General features: G+C 36.8%; 1 long non-coding RNA gene across 2 annotated transcripts; it reads right to left on the bottom strand.

Annotated features, from left to right (window-relative positions):
* Positions 1–538: 538 nt before the first annotated feature.
* Positions 539–20905, bottom strand: LOC122802099. 2 transcript variants are annotated; one of them, XR_006364888.1, is made up of 4 exons: positions 20803–20905; positions 20010–20064; positions 6567–6676; positions 539–774 (listed from the first exon to the last, which is right to left on the bottom strand). It is a non-coding gene; the product is annotated as an uncharacterized LOC122802099 (long non-coding RNA). The 2 variants fall into 2 exon arrangements; XR_006364887.1 differs by lacking the exon at positions 6567–6676.
* Between the last annotated feature and the right edge of the window lie 396 nt (positions 20906–21301).

Here is a 21301-nt window from a genome sequence, read left to right on the forward strand (position 1 = left end):
AAGTGAAAAGGTTACATAACAGTGCATTCCAAAGTTAGACCACATTGAGTAGTGTAAAATGGAAGACATACGGCATTTTTGTTAATTGCTCCCTTTTTAATTTTATTCTGCTTAGAAAACATATCTCTCAGATTATTATAACACAAGTGTTAGCTGTTTCACAAATAATTAAGCTTACATGAAGTTTGACGTATGAAAAAGCTGAAAAACAAAGTGGTACTTCAGATTCACATGTTATCTCCATGTCTGATATTAGTAACTTACATTGCATAAGACCAGGATCTTGTTTTATTTCTACGGCTTGACAGTAGTATTATGCTGTGTCCCCCCTCCCCCCCGCAACACTATAGCTTGTTAATATATGAACATGCTTAATATAGCACAGATCATTACAAAGGGTTATACAGCAGAAACAAGTTAGTTCTACAGAAGACTGGATTTCCTGCAAACAACTTAAAAGGCATTATTTGAACTCAAGCTCTTTATGAATATCACTGCAGTGCAGTATTGTACCAGAATAATAAACTAGATTCAGCCAGTATACTTTTTGTTTTATTTATTCAGTTGTACAGCTGTTTAAGTAATGGTCAGGATGTAAACAAAGAACAGAAACTTCCAGCTGCCATTTCCTATGTCACCAGTTTCATGCCATCACTTGTTTGCATACTGCACTTTTTGGAGTACCAGACTGCAGGTGAGTGCTGAATGCTGAATGCTATATGGGAGCATATCTTTATGTTCTTCAGCTTTGTGTCTTGGAATGCATCCAACCTCCTACAGAGAGAGAGACACACAAATGTGCTAAGGTTATATAACTAGAAATTCAATTAACACAAACTCTGGGTTGTAAACTAATAGTTGATGGACTTTTTTTTTAAGAAAATATTTATTTATAAAAAGTTGACTAAAATTTTACAATGCATGAAAGATCAAAAATAATTAACTTATCCACATGCATCAGATACAACAAACAATCATAATAATAAAATAAATAAGTGTGCTCATAGCATCAGAAGCAGAAAACAATTTAGACTGGATTTAAAATATATAGAGATTTCATATCGATAAAGAAATCATGGTGTCGTCAAAAGGTAATAAATTACAAATTAAGCCATTAGATTAATGGTGTACATCTTTTTGTAAACAAAGCAAAACATATCATGAATATCTGCTTGCCTCTCAGGCTAAGGATAATTATATGTCCTTATACACTTTTCTTTAACTACACTGGATAAATAAAGAATAACCCACAACACTGCTCTGAACCTATTTATAACAGCACGTCTAAGTCCAGTCATACATTGCCAACATACTATCAAATGTTTGCTACACATTTCCCCCTTGAAACTATCATCCCCACTCCAAACATTCCTGAGTCATTACCCCCCACCACCATCTCAAATGATCATATGCTGAAAGCACTCTCCAGGACTAAGACCAAGAACACCTGACAATATAACAGGTTGGCTAATAAATAGTGCCAAGCAGGTTCTTGCCAATTATCTCCTGGAGTTGTTCAACCTAAGGCTTGCCACAGGATATGTTCTGGAGTCATGGCTCACTGTGGTGGTGATGCCCCTCCGTAAGGATGTACCAACTACTGCCAACCACTGACCTGGGTAACTTCAAACTCATTAGTCTTGTCTGTAAAGCAATGAAATGTATCTTCACTGACTTGATAAATCAAGACATTACAAATCTGGTCAGACATGACCTGCAACCACTCAGATTTGCTATAGGCAGGTCATGCCTGCTGAATCTGGGGAACTTCTTTGAAAAGTTCAAGTAGGCAGTGAACATTGGTCACACTAGTCATGCTGCCTACTTGGACATGGCAAAGGTGTATGACACCATACCACATGATGGGATTGTTAATAAGGTAAAGGCCTGAAACACTGATCTCTGTATGGCAAGATGGATTGCAAATGGGCTCTAGGACAGAATGCATGCTGTCATGGTCAGTGAGGCCTCCTCAGTAAAGGAAAAGGTGACCGCTGGCATTTTTCTGTGTTCCATACTAGATTCCCACCTTTTTTGCATTTACTTCTCTGACCTAAACACTGACAACAAGGATCCATGGCTGACTAAGTTGACTGATGATTGTAAACGTGGTGCAATTGTTAAATCAACCAATGATACTAATATATCCTTCAAATAGAACAAAAATGCATTAACTGATGGTGCACTAAATAAAAAATGGCTCAAACCAAATGCTGAGAAATACAATATCATCTCCTTTAGAAAACAATAAACGTCTACTACCTACTATATCAATAACATTCCACTCTCCACTGAGTCTCTGATCAGGGACTTGGGCACCTGGGTTGATGTCTTCTTCCTGTTTCTTCTTCAATCACCACGTAGGAACTGTACTCAGAAAATTCTTCTTTACCTTACAATTAATCACCAAAGGCATCTCATCTAGAACCAAGGAAATTATTACCCCCTCACTCTACCCTGGTTAGACCCACTATATAATATGAAGCACCCTTTGCATGTTTGTCTCTAGACAGATCAAAAAACTTGAAAACCTGCAGGGGTTCCTAACAAAAAAGGATCTCAGGCCTCAAAAATGTTAGTTATCAGGAAAGGCTGAAATCACTGTACAGGCTCCTGAGGGGAAACATGTGCCTTGCATTCCATACCCTCAGGAAGCCTGTTATCCAAGATTTCCTCTTTCTTGATATATCAGATAATGTTGCCAACACCAGAGCAAGAGATCCCAAGTTGCATCAGGTAGAAAAACACAAACTAAACGGAGAGATAAGTTCAGTATCTAGCACCTCACCTTGCTTTTAATAGACTCTCTTTGTATGTTAAACAATGTGACTGTTGACCTTCAAACATAGCTTAGAAAAACGGATGGGTGCCCTAAAATACACTCTGGGACTTCTAGGTCTTGCCTTCCTTGAAAAAGTTTTTAGAGTATGAGGGTGGTTACTGATAAGGCAGGCTTGGCCTCTGGTTGAATAACTTTGTGTTTGTTATGATTGCTATGATTTCTGTGTACTGAAGGGACATTATAAAGTTTTATAATTAGGAAACCGATACCAGTCTTCATACTAAAGCCCAGAAGAAGATTCCTACTTGAGAACATTTGATGTTTTATTTTTGCATTAGACAAGCAGACCTCCCTGCTGTAAAGTCAAAGTCCTCTAATATAGTCACTATAAAGACAGAGAAATCAAAATATTTAATTTTCCATTGAAAATTTACATTCCCTTGTGGACCCCCCAACTGCAGTTACTGTAAGCGTAATTCCGTTGTGGATCCCCCCAACACATGAGCAACAAAACGGGTTTCAACTGCTCTAACACTGACCACTACTACCACAGCCAAGAACCTGGGAATTGCAATTTGGAATCAGTAGTTTACAGAGCCTACTGCACCCAATGCCCTGCCTTCTATATTGGGAAAACTATCAACAGACATATCAGAATTGCTAGACACCTTACCGACATCCATTACAGCAACAACAACAACGCACTAGCTAAACACAACCAAGATCAATCCTGATACAAGACATTCCAATTTCATATTTTAGATGGCATATCAAAAGAAGAACTACAAGGATCATTAAATGACAGACTGGAAAAATGTGAATTAGAATGGTAGACCAGATTAGAAGCATGTAAACCACCAGGCCTTAACAGTCAGATTTCCATCACCAGCATTTTCAGTCTTAGGAGACTCCATCACCACCATTATTATTGACAGCTGAACTCTCCTGTTTTAATTAGACTTTGGTGGAGATTTATACAATTATTTATTAATGTTTAATTATTAATTGGTTATTAGTTATTGTACTTCTGTTCACAAAAAAGTCTTTCTTTCGAATTAAAAAGTTCCACCAGAGAGGCAGATCTGGAGAAGCATGAATGAAAGCTTTACAGACAAGTTATATTTATTAATTTTAACATACAGAGACATTTTTCAGTGGGGTTATTTTCCTCATTATTTAAATTCTCTTATGTATTTTAAAAAAATACTGTTATTTAACTGATAAATTGCTGTACACCAACAAGAACAACATTTAGTTTCTATATAAAAAATAGCAATCATGCATAACCCAGATTACGAAGACCTCACTGGTGTTTGTTGTAAGACCCATAGCACACCAGCATTTCAATTTTTCACCTAGTCAGATTTTACTTCCTGATTTCCCACATACAGTTTCTGCATCCAATCACACAGACAATGGATAGTACAGCATGTGTTTTAGACAAGTTAGCCTACATAGTTGATTGGATGGTTATCATATAATGGTACACATTTAAGTATCTATAAAAAACACCAAACACACAGACCTCTATTACTGTATCCTCATAGGTGCATTTATAAGTCTTATAGCACACTGTTTTTTTCAAAGTTCTCTCATTCAAGCATTACTACTGAATTTTCTGGCTGCAGATGCTCCATTCAATCACACAAAGGCTGGAAGCAAGATCACCATTGGAATATTAAAACCACCTGAATTTTAATATATATTCTAAGGGGTACCTATTACTTGATCGACAAGTCAAAACAGCGACACTCACATGTTCGACTCCACATCATCGACACTTCATAACATCGACGTTTCAGGTAAGCGATCTTCCCCCTCACAGGACCCATGGTAGCACTCGTTTCTGTCTTTTAACGCACAAGGTTTATGTCAGTCTTCAAAATGTACTCTGACAGCGTTGTCCTTACCTTCTTAATAGTGAAACGAGTGCTACCATGGGTCCTGTGAGGGGGAAGATCGCTTACCTGAAACGTCGATGTTATGAAGTGTCGATGATGTGGAGTCGAACATGTGAGTGTCGCTGTTTTGACTTGTCAATCAAGTAATAGGTACCCATTCTAAGCTATATTAAATTTTAACCAATCCCAATTATATGTTTATGTTTCTATAGAATTAAATAGAATGTTGATTTTTTTCCTTTGTTTTTGAAATATGTAAAAATGCAAGATTTATTTCTAGGTTCTGTACATAGTTTACATATTTACATATTTATATTTTATTTATATACATGTTTACATATTTTTTTCTTTACATAGTTTCTTTACAGTGCTTATTTGCTGATTCATATGTTTCACCCAATAAAGATTTGCTGTTTTGTTATAGAATTAAATAGAATGTTGATTTTTTTTTGTTTTTGAAATATGTATAAACACAAGATTTATTTTGTTTCTTTACATAGTTTACATATTTATATTTTATTTATATACAAGTTTACATATTTTTTCTTTACATAGCTTTTTTACAGTGCTTATTTGCGATTTCATCTAATAAAGATTTGCTGTTTTGCTACTAAGAAGTGAGGCTATTTTTAATTGCAACAGGAAGACTTGTTTTTTGGTATGAAGAATGTGAAGCTGTTTTTTTTTTTTTTTTTTTTTTTTTTTTTTTGCAAAAGTGAAGAAATGTTCATTGTAACAAGATTTTTACTACTGTTTGGAGTTTAATTTACAAATATTTCTTACTACAAATGCTTGGTGTTTTATCTTAGCTTGAATAGCTCAAAATGCTATTTTTTCATATTTTTTTCTAATTTTCCATTTAAAAATATATGAATTTAATAACAGCAAATTACAAACTAAGATTGAGCAACTATGGAAATAAAACAAACATAAGCAAAAAAAAATGTGTGGGATCTATACCAGAACATTGCACTGGGAAATATGGCACTGTAAAATCTGTTATATGATCAAAAAACATAATTGACTTTAACAGAAACATGTAAAAAGGCTTTTTCAAGAGCAAACTCTGCAGTACTCCCAACCTGGAGGCTGTACCCCCATAGCATTACATCTGTAAATACACTAACTTCAAGATTTTGCAACCTTAGGGGCAAGAAGAAACTTTCTTACCTCATAGGTCTGTGCTCTCATTGATTTTAATAGCAAAGGCTGGGTGAAATATATAAGTCAATTAAACATATCAGCTATTCCCATTTTGCATTCAGCTGATGTGATCATACATGTATATACCAGGCTGATGAAATATAAAGGCACAATTTATCTGGGCAGCCAGTCTGTTAAAAACAGATGTGCCAATGCAGAAGTGACCTAAAGAACCATTCCAAATATTGCTAGAAATGGCAATTTGTTGAACATTCTATGAACTTCTGGGTTGCCATAACTACTGGAATATATTTAGTTCTCTAAGATGTGGTGAATTTTTAATTGATTACATTAAATATCAAGAGGTTGTTTGAGTGCAGTTCACATGGATTTGAGAGGAGATGATCATGACATAAAATATTATTAGTATTTGTCTTTTTTTCTCGGGATTACAGCCCATATTCTGAGTTTTACTGTCAAATGCAGTATACAATTTACCTTTAATTTGACATAACGAATATGAAACAAAGCTTGTATTATCCATGCAGTGATTATCAGGTATCTATATCTTTCTAGTAAAGTCTTGATTTGTGCAGTTAGGTCTTATGGCAGGAGTAGGATCATGAAACATCGCAACAAGTCCTGTTATTTTATTTTATTTTAAAAATCATCTAAATAGTAAATAAAGCTATAAAACTACATCAGAAAATATCATCAAGATATGGAGCAAAAAGACTTACATTTCAATTACGGTGAGATGTGATTGTGAAAAAGTCTTTTATGTTGACTGGGGGAGTGACCTGTCTTTCAGAATTATGTCTTCACGTAGAAATGTTCATCTATGGCACATCTGAAAATGTAGAAACTCTAATTTATTCTTTATGTAAGATGTATCTTATGATTAGTGAAAACTGGGAGAGAATTCTCCAGTGCAAAATGTAACAGTGCAATCATTTTTTTTACAATACATTTTATTTGATTAAGTCGTAATCATAAGCCTTACTTGAAATGTTTTCATAGTGCATGGAGTGTCATAATTACATTCTAAATTTGGGAAAAAGACAACTTTAAGAACTATTCTGATGTAAGAAAGGTGCTTAACAAAGTTTGATTAAGCATTTTCAGTGCTCTTAAACTCTAGCCTCATCATACAGTATTAACAGAGGCCAGTGCCAGTCACCACAAAACAGCAGTGAGAAGCTAAAACAACTTTAAAATCTATAAACCATTTAGTTGTTATACAAAAAAGTGTGGTAGAGTAAAGTATCCGATAGCTTTTAAAAACATTAATCAGAAGGATATATTTATTTATTTTTCTATTTACATTTTGCTGACTGAGCTAGTCCGAAAATGTTTGTGACATGACATTTGAAAGATTTAACTTGATGGAAAATTTATGACTGAGACTGAAAAAACGAATTACAGTAGCATAATGGAAAGACTATTTATTTCAGAGCTTGGGACTAAAACTAAAAAAGAAAATAAATGTGCAGAGCTTCAGATATGGATGAGCATGGGTTAAAACTTTTTTTCACTACATAGTAAAGTACATGAAATTAAAAAAAGTATGGTGAAAGAAATATATGGCCTGAGGGTCTGGGAAGTATGGGTAACAATGAATGTTAAGGACAGGAAAATTCAACATATTTTAAATACAATAATTGTGAATGGCGAGAGAGGATTAATTAGGGACTGGAGCCAATCCAAAGCATGTTATTTCTGCGGGAATGAAAATCATTTAGTACAAGAATGTAACAAATAAAGATGAAACCAATGTGGAGAGATGGGATATATAGCAAAATAATAATAATAATAATAATAATAATAATAATAATAATAAAATAAAATAAAAAAAAAAAAAAAACTGTAAGCCTTTTTGTAGATAATGTAATGAATTTGGACACTTCTTATTTGACTGTTCCATATTAGAAAAGGAAAGAGTAAATGAAGAGGAAAGCTCAGAAAAAGACAAACAGTACAAAATATTACTACAGAATATGTTGAAAGAGAAGGTGGTACTGAGGAAGGGTATACTGAAGAAAGGTTAAACAATGAAGAGGTAGTTAGAAAAGAAATAGCTCATAGGTGAGGTTATTAATATACAGGAAGAGAACAGATTTGTAATTTAGAAAATTTGGAGGAAGAAGAGGGAGAAATAGAGATAGGAGAAAAACAGGAACATGATAGTGAAAAATCAGTTGGTGGGAGACCGGAGAAGGAAAAGAAAAATAAGATCTGGAAGTAAAACACTTATGAAAAGTTAAACTGAATGTTAACATTAAATGTGAATAACATTAGAAACAATATAAGAGATTTTGTGGTGATGGAATAAGATCTGGAAGTAAAACACTTATAAAAAATTAAATTGAATGTTAACATTAAATGTGAATAACATTAGAAACAATATAAGAGATTCTGTGGTGATGGAATAAGATCTGGAAGTAAAACACTTATAAAAAATTAAATTGAATGTTAACATTAAATGTGAATATCATTAGAAACAATATAAGAGATTTTGTGGTGGTGGAATGGTGTAAAAAATAAAAATGTACGTTTTTTGCTTGTTAAATGACAGATGTAACAAAGAAGGAAAAAAAGGAAAAGAATACAGGCAGTATTGGGGGTGGGGGCAAATTTTTTGGTTGGTAGTTAATAAGATGTTCTAAAATAGGAAGTTTTGAAAAAAAAATTAATAAGAATTTTAGATGTAAAAATAAAAGTATCAGGGAGGGGAGTGTTATGTGGTAAGATAATGAGATGAAAGTGTATAGGATTAATAGTGATTTATGCACATACTAATATGACGTAGAAAAAACAGTCGTTAGAAGAAATAAATAAAATTAAAAAAAAAAAAATATATATATATATATATATATATATATATATATATATATATATGTATACTTATAACCCAGCCACTGGGGATGCACAAGCCAGTGCATTTCTTTGTGCCGGTCCCAAGCCCGGATAAATGGGGAGGGTTGCGTCAGAAAGGGCATCCGGCGTAAAAATTCTGCCACATAACTTATGGCGCGAAAATTTTATATTTCCATACCGGATCGGTCGTGGCCCGGGTTAACAACGACTGCCACCAGTACTGTTAGCCAACAGGGTGCTGGCGGAAATTGGGCTACTGTTGGCCGAAGGAGAAGAGAAGGGCGAAGGCATGCCCGAAGACAGGAAGAGAGGAGGAAGTTTAGGAGTGTAGCAGTGAGGGTAGGAACTTTGAATGTTGGCAGTATGACTGGTATAGGAAGAGAGCTAGCTGATATGATGGAGAGAAGGAAGATTGATATATTGTGCGTGCAAGAGACCAGATGGAAGGGAAGTAAGGCCAGGTGTTTAGGAAATGGGTCCAATTTGTTCTATCATGGTGTGGATGGCAGGAGAAATGGGGTAGGGGTTATACTAAAGGAGCAATATGCCAAGAGTGTTTTAGACGTGAAGAGAGTGTCTGACAGAGTGTTGTTTATGAAGCTCGAAAATGATGGTGTAATGATGAATGTTGTTAGTGCATATGCTCCACAAGTTGAGTGTGCGATGGATGAGAAAGAGAAATTTTGGAATGAGTTGGATGAAGTTGTGATGAGTGTACCCAAGGGTGAGAGACTAGTGATTGGAGCGGACTTTAATGGGCATGTTGGTGAAGTGAACAGAGGGGATGAGGAAGTGATGGGTAGGCATGGTGTTAAGGAGAGGAATGCAGAAGGTCAGATGATTGTGGATTTTGTGAAAAGGATGGACATGGCTGTGGTGAAAACGTATTTTAAGAAGAGGGAGGAGCATAGGGTGACGTACAAGAGTGGAGGAAGATGCACACAGGTGGATTATATCCTATGTAGGAGGGCCAGTCTGAAGGAGATTGGCGACTGTAAAGTGGTGGCAGGGGAAAATGTAGTTAAGCAGCATAGAATGGTGGTCTGTAGGATGACGTTGGTGATCAAGAAGAGGAGGAGGAGTGTGAAAGCAGTGCCAAGGATTAAATGGTGGAAGTTAAAAAAGGCTGATTGTGAAGTGGAGTTTAGGGAAGAGTTAAGACAGGCACTGGGAGGCAGTGAAGAGTTACCGAATAGCTGGGTAACTACAGCAGAAGTAGTAAGGGAGACTGCTAGAAAGGTGTTTGGTGTGACATATGGACAGAGGAAGGAGGGCAAGGAGACCTGGTGGTGGAATGAGGAAGTACGGGAGAGTACACAGAGGAAGAGGCTGGCGAAGAAGAAGTGGGATTGTCAAAGAGATGAAGAAAGTAGACATGAGTATAAGGAGATGAGGTGCATGGCAAAGAGAGAGGTGGCGAAAGCTAAGGATAAGGTGTATGGAGAGTTGTATGAGAGATTGGACACTAAAGAGGGAGAAAAGGACCTGTACCGATTGGCTAGACAGAGAGACAGAGCTGGGAAAGATGTGCAGCAAGTAAGTGTGATAAAGGATAGTGAGGGAAAGGTACTCACAAGAGAGGAGCTTGTGTTGAGTAGATGAAAAGAGTATTTTGAGAGGCTGATGAATGAAGAGAATGAGAGAGAGAGAAGGTTGGATGATGTGGGGATAGTGAATCAGGAAGTGAAACAGATTAGCAAGGAGGAAGTAAGGACAGCTATGAAGAGGATGAAGAGTGGAAAGGCTGTTGGCCCAGATGACATCCCAATGGAAGCATGGAGGTGCTTAGGAGAAATGGCAGTGGAATTTTTAACTAGATTGTTTAATGAAATTTTGGAAAGTCAGAGGATGCCTGAGGAGTGGAGAAAAAGTGTTTTGGTACCTATCTTTAAGAATAAGGGTGATGTGCAGAGCTGCAGTAACTTCAGAGGGATAAAATTGCTCAGTCACAGCTTGAAGTTATGGGAGAGAGTAGTAGAAGCTAGGTTAAGAAAGGAGGTGATGATTAGTGATCAGCAGTATGGTTTCATGCCAGGAAAGAGCACTACAGATGCGATGTTTGCTCTGTGAGTGTTATTGGAGAAATACAGAGAAGGTCAGAAGGAGTTGCATTGTGTCTTTGTAGACTTGGAGAAAGCATATGACAGGGTGCCTAGAGAAGAGTTGTGGTATTGTATGAGGAAGTCGGGAGTGGCAGAGAAGTATATAAGAGTGGTACAGGATATGTATGAGGGTAGTGTGACAGTGGTGAGGACTGCAGTGGGAGTGACAGATCCATTTAAGGTGGAGGTGGGATTACATCAAGGATCAGCTTTGAGTCCTTTCTTATTTGAAGTGGTGATGGACAGGTTGACAGATGAGATCAGACAGGAGGCCCCGTGGACTATGATGTTTGCAGATGACATTGTGATCTATAGTGAGAGTAGGAATCAGGTTGAGGAGACTCTGGAGAGGTGGAGATATGCTCTAGAGAGCAGAGGAATGAAGGTCAGCAGGGCTAAGACAGAATATATGTGTGTAAATGAGAGGGAGGGTAGAGGAATGGTGAGGATGCAGGGAGTAGAGTTGGTAAAGGTGGACGAGTTTAAGTACTTGGGATCAACAGTTCAGAGAATGGTGAATGTGGAAGAGAGGTGAAGAAGAGAGTACAGGCAGGGTGGAATGGGTGGAGAAGAGTGTCAGGAGTGATTTGTGACAGACGGGTACCAGTAAGAGTGAAAGGGAAGGTCTACAAGACAGTAGTGAGACCAGCTATGTTATATGGGTTGGAGACAGTGGCATTGACAAAAAGGCAGGAGTCAGAGCTGGATGTGGCGGAGTTAAAGATGTTAAGATTTGCACTCAGTGTGACTAGGATGGATAGGATTAGGAATCAGTATATTAGAGGGTCAGTTCATGTTGGACAGTTTGGAGACAAAGCAAGAGAGACGAGATTGCGTTGGTTTGGACAAGTGCTGAGGAGGGATGATGGGTATATTGGGAAAAAGATGCTAAGGATGGAGCTGCCAGGTAAGAGGAAAAGAGGAAGGCCTAAAATAAGGTTTATGGACGTGGTGAGAGAGGACATGCAGGTGGTTGGTGTGACAGAGCAAAATGCAGAGGATAGGAAGAAATGGAAAGAGATGATCTGCTGTGGCGACCCCTAATGGGAAAAGTCAAAAGATGATGATGATGATGATATATATATATATATATATATATATATATATATATATATATATATATATATATATATATATACTTATAAATATGTCAATAGTGGTGGTAGAAGATGTTAACCATACCTTGAGGAAAGAAAAGAAAAGAAAAAACTAACATGGGATATTAAGATATTAAGGAAATTAATAAAATGTGGAGATTTCAGCCTCTCCTGAAAATGGGCACTTTCTGGTCCATGTCAGATTTTCCCAGTAAACAAATATCAAAAGTAGGAAAGAATTTAAAATGGATGTATATGGAATTTTTAAGACTGTAACAGATTATATAGCTTACTCTAAAGACATGAAAGAAATAACAAGGGGAGTACAGATGGCAGAGTTTTTAAATTATAGAGCAGTATGGGCTAGAATAGCAGAAGACAATGAAATAATAAAGAAGAGAAAAGAAATAAAGGTATTAACTGCATAGTTTAAAAGAGGAAAACTAATAAGACAGAGAAATATTATGGAAAAATCATATAACGATGAGACCATTTTATAAAAATTGGACACAGTGGTGGAAAGTGTGCAAGCAGAAGTATAAAAATATATTTAGAAGTGGAAAGAAGAATAAAAAGAAATATGTAGAAGTGGAAAGAAGAATAAAAATGTAATACAATGAAGTCAAGAAAGTTTACAGAATTAAGAGAAAGAGATCGCACATGGAATGGACAAAATAAGGGAAATAAAAAAAAAAACAGATGTATGAAAAATATAGAAAGGGTAAAAATGATGTTACATAGGCAAAAAGGTTTTTCTGAAAGGAAAGAAAGAGGCATTTCCCCTTATTTAGGAAAAGAAGTAAAAATGAGAGAAGGGTGGATGCTATATTAGATGGCACATGAGACAGAAAATACCAACAAAATTATATTATTGAGGTGGTAGAAAATTATGTAGAAAAAATGTATAAAAAGGAGGAAATGGACAAAAAGAATGGAAAAGTGAAAACAATTTGAAAAAGTAAGGAATATTTTAGGAAATTATATAGCAGTATAAAAATAGAGAAGATAATAAAAGAAGGCAAGAACAAATCAGTGCCAGGATTAGATAGTATAAGTTATGAGCATTATAAGGAAATGAATAAAGACAAAAGAGAAGATTGTTTTAAATAGTAAATGAATGGATCAATGAAGGTATAATGGAAGAAAACATGTGGCGGAGTGATAAAATGTATACGCAAAAAGAATGAAGGAAAATATATAAAAATTTGGAGGCCTATAAAACTAGGTCATATATTTATGAAAATACTACAAAAAAAGGATAGAGAAATAATTGGATGAGGTAGTAGGAGAAGATTAGTGGTATAAAAGAAAGGGAGGTGAAAGAAATGTTAATTATAGTGAACAAAGTAGTAAAGATGATACTGAAAGAAATTAAAGAAGAAAGATTGATAGTATGTAACTTAGCTAAATCCTTTGGTTATGTGATGTGTCAGATTTTAGAGGCATATGGCATAGGAGAAAATGATTAATGTAATAAAGAAATGTTATGAAAATTCATGAGCACAAATTATGATAAATGGATGGATGGGAAAAATAAGTATTAAAAGAGGAGTAAAACAATCATGCTCAATGAGTATGGTTTTATTTGTTTTAGTAATGAATGCATAGTAAAGACATGCATGTAAGAAAAGAGGGATGCAAGATCTGAGGTTGAAGGAAATGTTATATTACCGATGTGTATGACATATGCAGATGATTTAGTTCTAATACAAAAAAAGAAGGGATGGATAAGTGAGGTTGTAATTAGGATTGAAAAGCTGTGAAAAAAGATGATCTGTGGGTAAACAGAATGAAGTGTAAGGCAGTTGGTGAGATAAAAAAAATAAATGGAATATATTTTACTAGAAAGGAAATAAAGATTTTGCAAGTGACATTTGGTGAATATGAAAGTGCAATAAGTCAATGGAGAGATATACTGGAATAAATAAAAATGTTAGCTTGGTGGGAAGGTTTTTATTGATCATTTCAGAAAAGTTATACATGCTCACCAGAACAATCCAAGGTATGAATACCCTGTACTGCAAGAATTGCCTTAAGGCCTTATCTCTGTACTCATTCTCCTACAGGTTACTGAGAGGCAGTCTATGCTTGCCATATAAGGCCTCCTCAGATCCAGCTATGATGGATCTCTTGCATATCTGTAAAACAAACCAGAAGTACTGGAACCAAGGACCTGAACTTTATCTGTGACATAAATAACACATGCTGGACAGACCAGCATGTATCTCAAAGAATCACTGCACTATGGAATAAGATCTCCATCTACATGAAGCAGAGCTCATCCCTATCCCTATTCAAACAAACCTTGATCATTGGATGGGAAATCACAAATTCCAACTGGGATGGTTGCATGGCTAGGCTTGTAAAGACCCTGGTGGTCATTAACCTAGTATAAACCTATGAATCTCTGAACTTATGTATTAGGAAAAAATAGCATATTTAGGACGACTATATATTGGTTCATAGGTTCATAGGTAGGTACTAGGCTATCTGCCCGATGGCATTTATAAGCCTAGCCAGAGTGTGTCAGCTTTCGCCGCCCCATTGATTAATTAACTGAGCCTCTGTCAAGAAGAGCCAATGAAGTGATCCCAGGGGTGTATTTTCTGTTACCCATCCACTCGTCAAGGTTTCTCTTGAAGAGTGTTAGTGAGGGGCTCTGCCTAATGTAGTTAGGAATTTTGTTCCAAAGCATGGGGAGTCTCTGTAACAGGAATCTATCCCTCTAGCATGTTCTATTTATTGTTGTGGTGAGGTTTATCTCACTAGAGTGAGTGGCTCGCAGTGACTTGGATTTCTTTAGGTGGAGCATGTCCATCAATTCTGAGTTGGACATGGCTTTGTAAGTCAGGCAGAGATCACCTCTGAGTAAGTGATATGTGACTGAGTACAGTTGGAGTTTTTCCAGTTGGGCTGCATAGGACATATATTTGAGGCCAGTAATCCTTTTAGTGAGGTACTTTTGTGGTCTTTCCAGCTGTTGGAAGTGTCTTGTGAGGTACATCCCAAATGGGGCATTGTACTCTATGATGGGTCTGATGAATGACGAGTAGAGGGGGCACTATAACCTCTTCATTTCTAGATGCAAACCTTTTAGTAATTAGATGGGCTACATAGAAGGATTTCCTAACTACTTTGGCAATATGATTGTCAAAGGAGAGATTACTATCTACCTGGGTCCCCAGATCTCTTATTACCTCTTCTGTATTAAGGGGGCTGCCACCTATGTGGTAATTCATGGGTGTTTTGTTTTTCCCAAATGGGATGACTATGCATTTTTTGGCATTTAGCTTGAGACCATGACTTTGACACCAGGTGTCCATCTCAGTAAGGCCCTTCTGGAGAATGTCCATGTCAGCCAGAGAGTCAATTATGGCTCCCAGTTTGCAGTCATCGACAAACTTGGTTAGCCATAGTCCTCCTGTGTTTGCCTGTACTTCTGAGAAGTATATGCCGAACAGTAGGGATCTCAGGACCGAGCCTTGTGGGACACCACTTGTGACTCTTTTAGAGTCGGACCTGGAGCCCCACTATTCTTACTGTGTGAGTTCTGTCTGTAAGCCAGTTGGGAACCCATCTCATGATGTAGGGATTTATGTTCAGGCTGGTGAGTCTTTCTATAATTCCAGAGTGGGGAATGGTGTCAAAAGCCTTGGTGAGGTCAAGGTAGGCTGTATGAACTACCTTCCCCTCATCTATGGCCTTGGTGACTGTCTCAAAGAAGTCAACCAGGTTTAGTAGGCATGATCTGCCCTTAACAAAGCTGAACTGGGTCGGGTCAAGTGTTTGGAGGTTCCCAGTGTCTTTGTTAATGAGTTCCATGATGATGTACTCCATAGCCTTGCAGACCAGGCTAGTCAGGCTTATGGGGCAATAGTTACCAGGGTCAGTTGTGGCCCCTCCTTTGTGGAGCAGAATAACCATTGCTGTGCGCCATTCTATGGGCACATATCCTGTGGAGAGGAAATTAATTAGTAAAGATATTTTTAACTTCACTGAGTCTCTAGGACGGACACAGTAAGAAAGGGGATAATTTATAATGAAAAGAAGGTGTCTTGAATTTAAAAAATTCAGCGGTGCATTTAGCATCTATGTATTTATTCTGGATAATGGGAAAGGTAAAAGACAAAAAATAAATGATACGTAAAATGCTATATGAAAAATCATCAAAAAAACTAATCGCAAATGTAAACCAAACGATTACATTTGTGATTACAAAAAAGAATAACAAAAACAGCTTTTACTTGGGGACCTCCTGATGTGGGGGCTCTGCCACTACATCATAGAAATGAAATATACTAACTCCAATGTTTCACAAGTATGAGGGAAAGTGAAAAGCCCAGTAGTTATGTAACGGCTGATATAATGACCTTCGGCCATTACATAATTTGACCAACTGTACCATTGACCACCACCAGCATTTCAGCACATGATAAAAATGTGTGCAGCAATAACTCATATAGCACTCATATATATATATATATTATATGACCATGCACCCTTCTCTAGTCATATTACAAAGTACTAACTAATCAGTCAGCTCTCTTGTCCTCCACCTTTAGCTCTTAATATGTGCCTCTGCTTTAGTGACAATGCTGCTTCTTTAACTGAGGCATATTACTGTCATCCTCTGCACTACATGTACTGCACTATACTGTGCTGCACTATAGTTAGTCAGGACAACTGCCTAATTTCATAAACAATGACGGATTTGCTTCTAATCAAATCACTATAATATATATCCTCTTTTTGTTCAGTTATATTCCAGAAAGCTAGTTTAATACTAGTTTGCTTGTTCATTATGTAACTCTCATGGTTTTTGAATCGCTCATTGCAAGAGATAACAGGAGTTATCTTTATGCATTTGGTCAACATGCTATTGAATAACCATAGATATATTCATATGTTGTTACTAGAGGAATGATCACAAGGGCCCTTATAAGCTTAGCTGTGCATCCCAACCTATTTAGGTCTTGAGTATCGTATCATTGGTATATATATATATATATATATATATATATATATATATGAGATATGTTAGTATGGAGGTAACTAAGGATTTGTAGGGGGAGGCACTAGTTAGGATAATACTTTTCTTATCAATCACCTCTGTCCATAATGGACATGGGGGCAAGACCAGGGGGTCAAGGACAAACTTAGTTTATAGTGAGGGGATCCTTTGGGACACATACCTGTCTCTCCAGCAGGTTCTGTTTATGTCACAAGCAAAGTTCCAATACCTGGATCTAGTGTTTTTGGTGGTGTTTATTTTGCACATGTGCAACACATCCATCAGGGCTAGGTCTGATGAAGCTCTGTAAACCAGGCAAAGATCCCCTCTCAGTAGTCTGTAGGAGACTGAATACAGAGACAGAGCCTTTAGGCGATCAGTGTAGGACAGGGTATTCGTGAGCTGAATTCTCCTGTTGAGAAACATTTGTGGGTGTTCCAACTGTTGCAAGTGTCTGGTTAGATGCATGCTAAAGGAGGTATTGTCTTCAATGATAGGTCTGATAAGGGATGAGTAGAGTGGTACTATGATTTCCTTAGACCTGGATGTCATACCCTTATGTATAAGCTGGGCGACATAGAATGATTTTCTTACTGTCTTAACTACATGTTGGTCGAAGGCCAGATTGCTGTCTATGTATGTTCCCAGATCTGTTACTATTGGGTTGACTCTTAGGGGTGTCTTATTAATGAAGTAATGAACTTGGGTTGACAGTTTCCCAAAGGGCAATACAATGGATTTGTTGGCATTGAGTTTTGGGCCATGGCTTTGGCACCAGTTATTTCTCTGTGTTAAACCCTTTTGCAAGACGTCAGTGTCTTGGGGGGATCTATAATAGCTTCCAATTTACAGTCATCTGTGAAACTGGTGAGGCAGAGGCCTTGAATATTACCCTTGACTTCTGATAATTAGATGCCAAACAGGAGCAGGCCCAGCATGGAGCCCTGGGGGTACTCTGCTGGTGACCATTCTCTTGGTGAAGGTGGTCTCGCCAATCCTGACTTCTTGGGAACTGTCTGTGAGCCATTCAGCAAACCAGTGAGTTATGTAGGGATTTATGCTGAGCTCAGAGAGCTTGTCAACAATGCCTGAGTGGGGTATTGTATCAAATGCCTTGACTAAGTCAAGATAAGCAGTGTGCACTGTTTTACCCACATCCATTGCCTTGATTACCCTCTCAAAGAAGTCTATCAGGTTAAGTAGGCATGACCTTGCCTTAGCAAAGCTAAACTGGGATGGGTCCAGTGTCTGTAGGCTGCCAATGTCCTTGTTTCCTTGTTTATCTTTTCCATGATAATGCATTCCATGGCTTAGCATATTAGGCTTGTTAGACTGAGGGGGTCTGTAGTTTCGTGGGTCAGTTGATGGTATACACTTGTAGAGGGGAATGACTGTTGCAGTCCGCCATTCATGTGGAATGTAGCTTGTTTCAGGGCTATATTTGAAGAGTGTCTCAAGTGGTCCTGATATGTTGTGTTTTAGACTGTTCGGGAGGATGTTTAAAATCCATTTTTAAAATACTGACTGACCAAAGCTTTACAAATACAGAGAGACATTTCCATACCAAAGTGTATATCCAAATCAGTATAAATAACATTCACAGCTTACTTTGGAGATATTTCAGATTTTATAATAATATAATCAGGATTTCTGAATGATATTGTCTTGGATGTTTCTAGTAGAATTGTATCTGGACTGATCAGAGTGACTTATAACAAAGGTCATGTGAGGTGATGATGGTGTGGAACTATTGTGTGCTGAAGTAACTTGGAACATAAACTCCTTAAAAAGAGTTATTGCTACATTTTTCTACTTTTACTCAAACATTTTGCTTTTTTACTTTTTTTTTTTTTTTTTCAAAATGAAAACATATGCTCTTTCTGTTCCTGACCCATGGTTATACCCTCTGTAATTAACACAAATTTTGAAACCATCATCTTTAACCCCAAGAATAAAATCAAACTCAGTCATAAATAACATGAGTAAAATCAAACTCCATCATAAATAAGTGATCCTTCCTAAACTTTATAGACGGAAGCTACGTTTCAGTAAATAACATACATAAGAAAACAGAAAAACACTATTCTCAATGAATGAGATAAGTCTGATCAGAATACCATCAGTGAGCTTTACAATATAAATACATCTTGCATTCATGGACATATACTTGTAAAGCACTGCAAAATGTAACAACAACTCTCTTTGGTGTAATCACAAAATTAATAAGATATCTAATATAACAAGAGATACAACTTAGCTTTCAAAAATGATCATAGTCATAAGAACAGGCCCCAATTAAATAAAGTACACATTACTTAACTTTTACTAGTAATTCTTCCAGATCTAGCCAGAACCCCAGCTTGGTCTCAAAGGTTAATAGAAACATTTGTGAATGTAACATACTGTCAATAAATAATGAAATGATTCCTGGTCACAGGATACAATAAATGTGTTTGCAGATTTTTTTCTGCATACTTCACAGTAAGGAAAGAAATATGTCAGAGTACTCAAGAGACAGGTGGAAGACATCCCTTATAACTATAAGCAGGATAACTGCTGCCACAGGTAAAATTAAAATGTGAAGTTTCAGGAGGCCAGACAACATGCCTTGTGATTTCCTATACTGAATCAGATAAAATCTAAATAACCCTTTTGAACCATGTTAGATAAAATGATATCATGCAGACATGTCCCACATCTATGACAACAAGTTGTAGTGGTAAATAATTTACAAATGAAGCAGTTAGTTACAGTTTAAAACAAAAGAAGTGCTTAATTTTGTAATAAATTTAGCACTTCTTGTGCATAAACTGTAGGAAGCAGTTTGCTACAGTATAAAACAAAAAAAGAGAGCTTTTTTGGCTCTAAAAATAGCCCCAGGAACCAGAATAGCTAGCAGCTACTTTTCTGATCAGTCTCTCCCAACAAGAACTAGCAGTGGTGTCAACACATCATTCTGTGCTAGGGTCACTTCTGTTTGGACTATTTTAATCAGTTATAGAAGTGGAAAATGGATTAGGATATCCCCCTGTGCTGACAGCTGCAAACTAGGTAACCTAATTACTTTAGTACAAGATGTTCAACAAAAATACATACCTGGTGTGTTAGTAACAGCTTCCCTTTTAATGCCAGCAAATACATCATCGGGCAACTTGCAAAAAAGGACAAGATTATGATTAAAAAACAAATGGTTAGATCTAAAAATGCTGTAGTTATTAAAGCTGCAGTTATAATACTAGACAACAAGTTAAATGTTGACTATTGTGTATCTACCAAAGTCAGAAAACTATTTTCTGTAGCCCATCCGATCCTGGTGTCTCCATGGAGATCACTGTTTCATTCTATTCCTCACTGAACTGACCATTGTTGAACACAATGCTGCATTTTTTTAGCTTTCACACAAACCATGTGAAAGAACATGAAAAGGTATGATTTCTTGCTAGAAAATTCATAGTATCAGAAAATTATTCAAAAGGCCTTCAGGAAAGGTCATTATATATTGTTTCTTATGGGTTTCTAAGAGAAGACATCTGTCTGGTTTATAGGCTATGCCTGAAATACATCATTAGGAGAGCTAACACCAGACTGATAAACTGAAAACTTCAAATATATTTCAATAATAGGAAGAAATGTGACAGAAACATTACATGTTGCCTTCACAGACTATATAATCACCTTTTCCTTGTAGTCACAAAAAGTTAGTCATTAACATCCTTTAAGAATAATCTCGCTATATCAAAAATATCAACCTGGGCCAGAAGCTACTTGAAGGTCGGTAGGCCATAAGATTGACAACTCTGACTATGAATCTATCCATTATATGAATACATGTGCAGGTATAAATTGTGGCAGGGATACAGAAAAGCTTAATACACTGGAGAAGTCTTACCTTTGAAGTTTTTTCATCATACCAAGCCTTTCCAATTTAGTGACTGCTCTGTCACCAAGGTTTTCCCCTTGCAGAAGCCTCAGCACATACAGCAGTCTCTTGGGCAGAGGTGCATCTTAATGTAGAAGCTCAGGGGAGTGACTAATGCTAATTAGTGATGTGCTCTCCTCTGGAAATGTCCACAGCTCCTGATTTGCTTGGCTGACTGATTCAGAGAATCACTCAGCCAAGTAATAATTTACAACGGGAGGAAAAAAATGACAGCCTTAAAAACATGGTGGTCATCCATTCATTCTTACGAGAGTACTCAGTGCAGGTAAGTTCAGCAAAAATATGGGGGTGAGGGTGTGTTAGTGTATGCGTATGTGTGAATATGTGTGTGTGCATGTGTTAAGGTTCTAAATAACTTTCACATGAGACAGTTCAGCAGAAAATAACAGTCTCCTTTATTACTCTTAAAGACATGTAGATGGGAGAATAGGAAATCAAGATCCCATCT

This window comes from Protopterus annectens, chromosome 5.part0 (genome assembly GCF_019279795.1).
Source record: "Protopterus annectens isolate FY-2018-M chromosome 5.part0, PAN1.0, whole genome shotgun sequence".
In the NCBI taxonomy this organism is placed as follows: Eukaryota; Metazoa; Chordata; order Ceratodontiformes; family Protopteridae; genus Protopterus; species Protopterus annectens.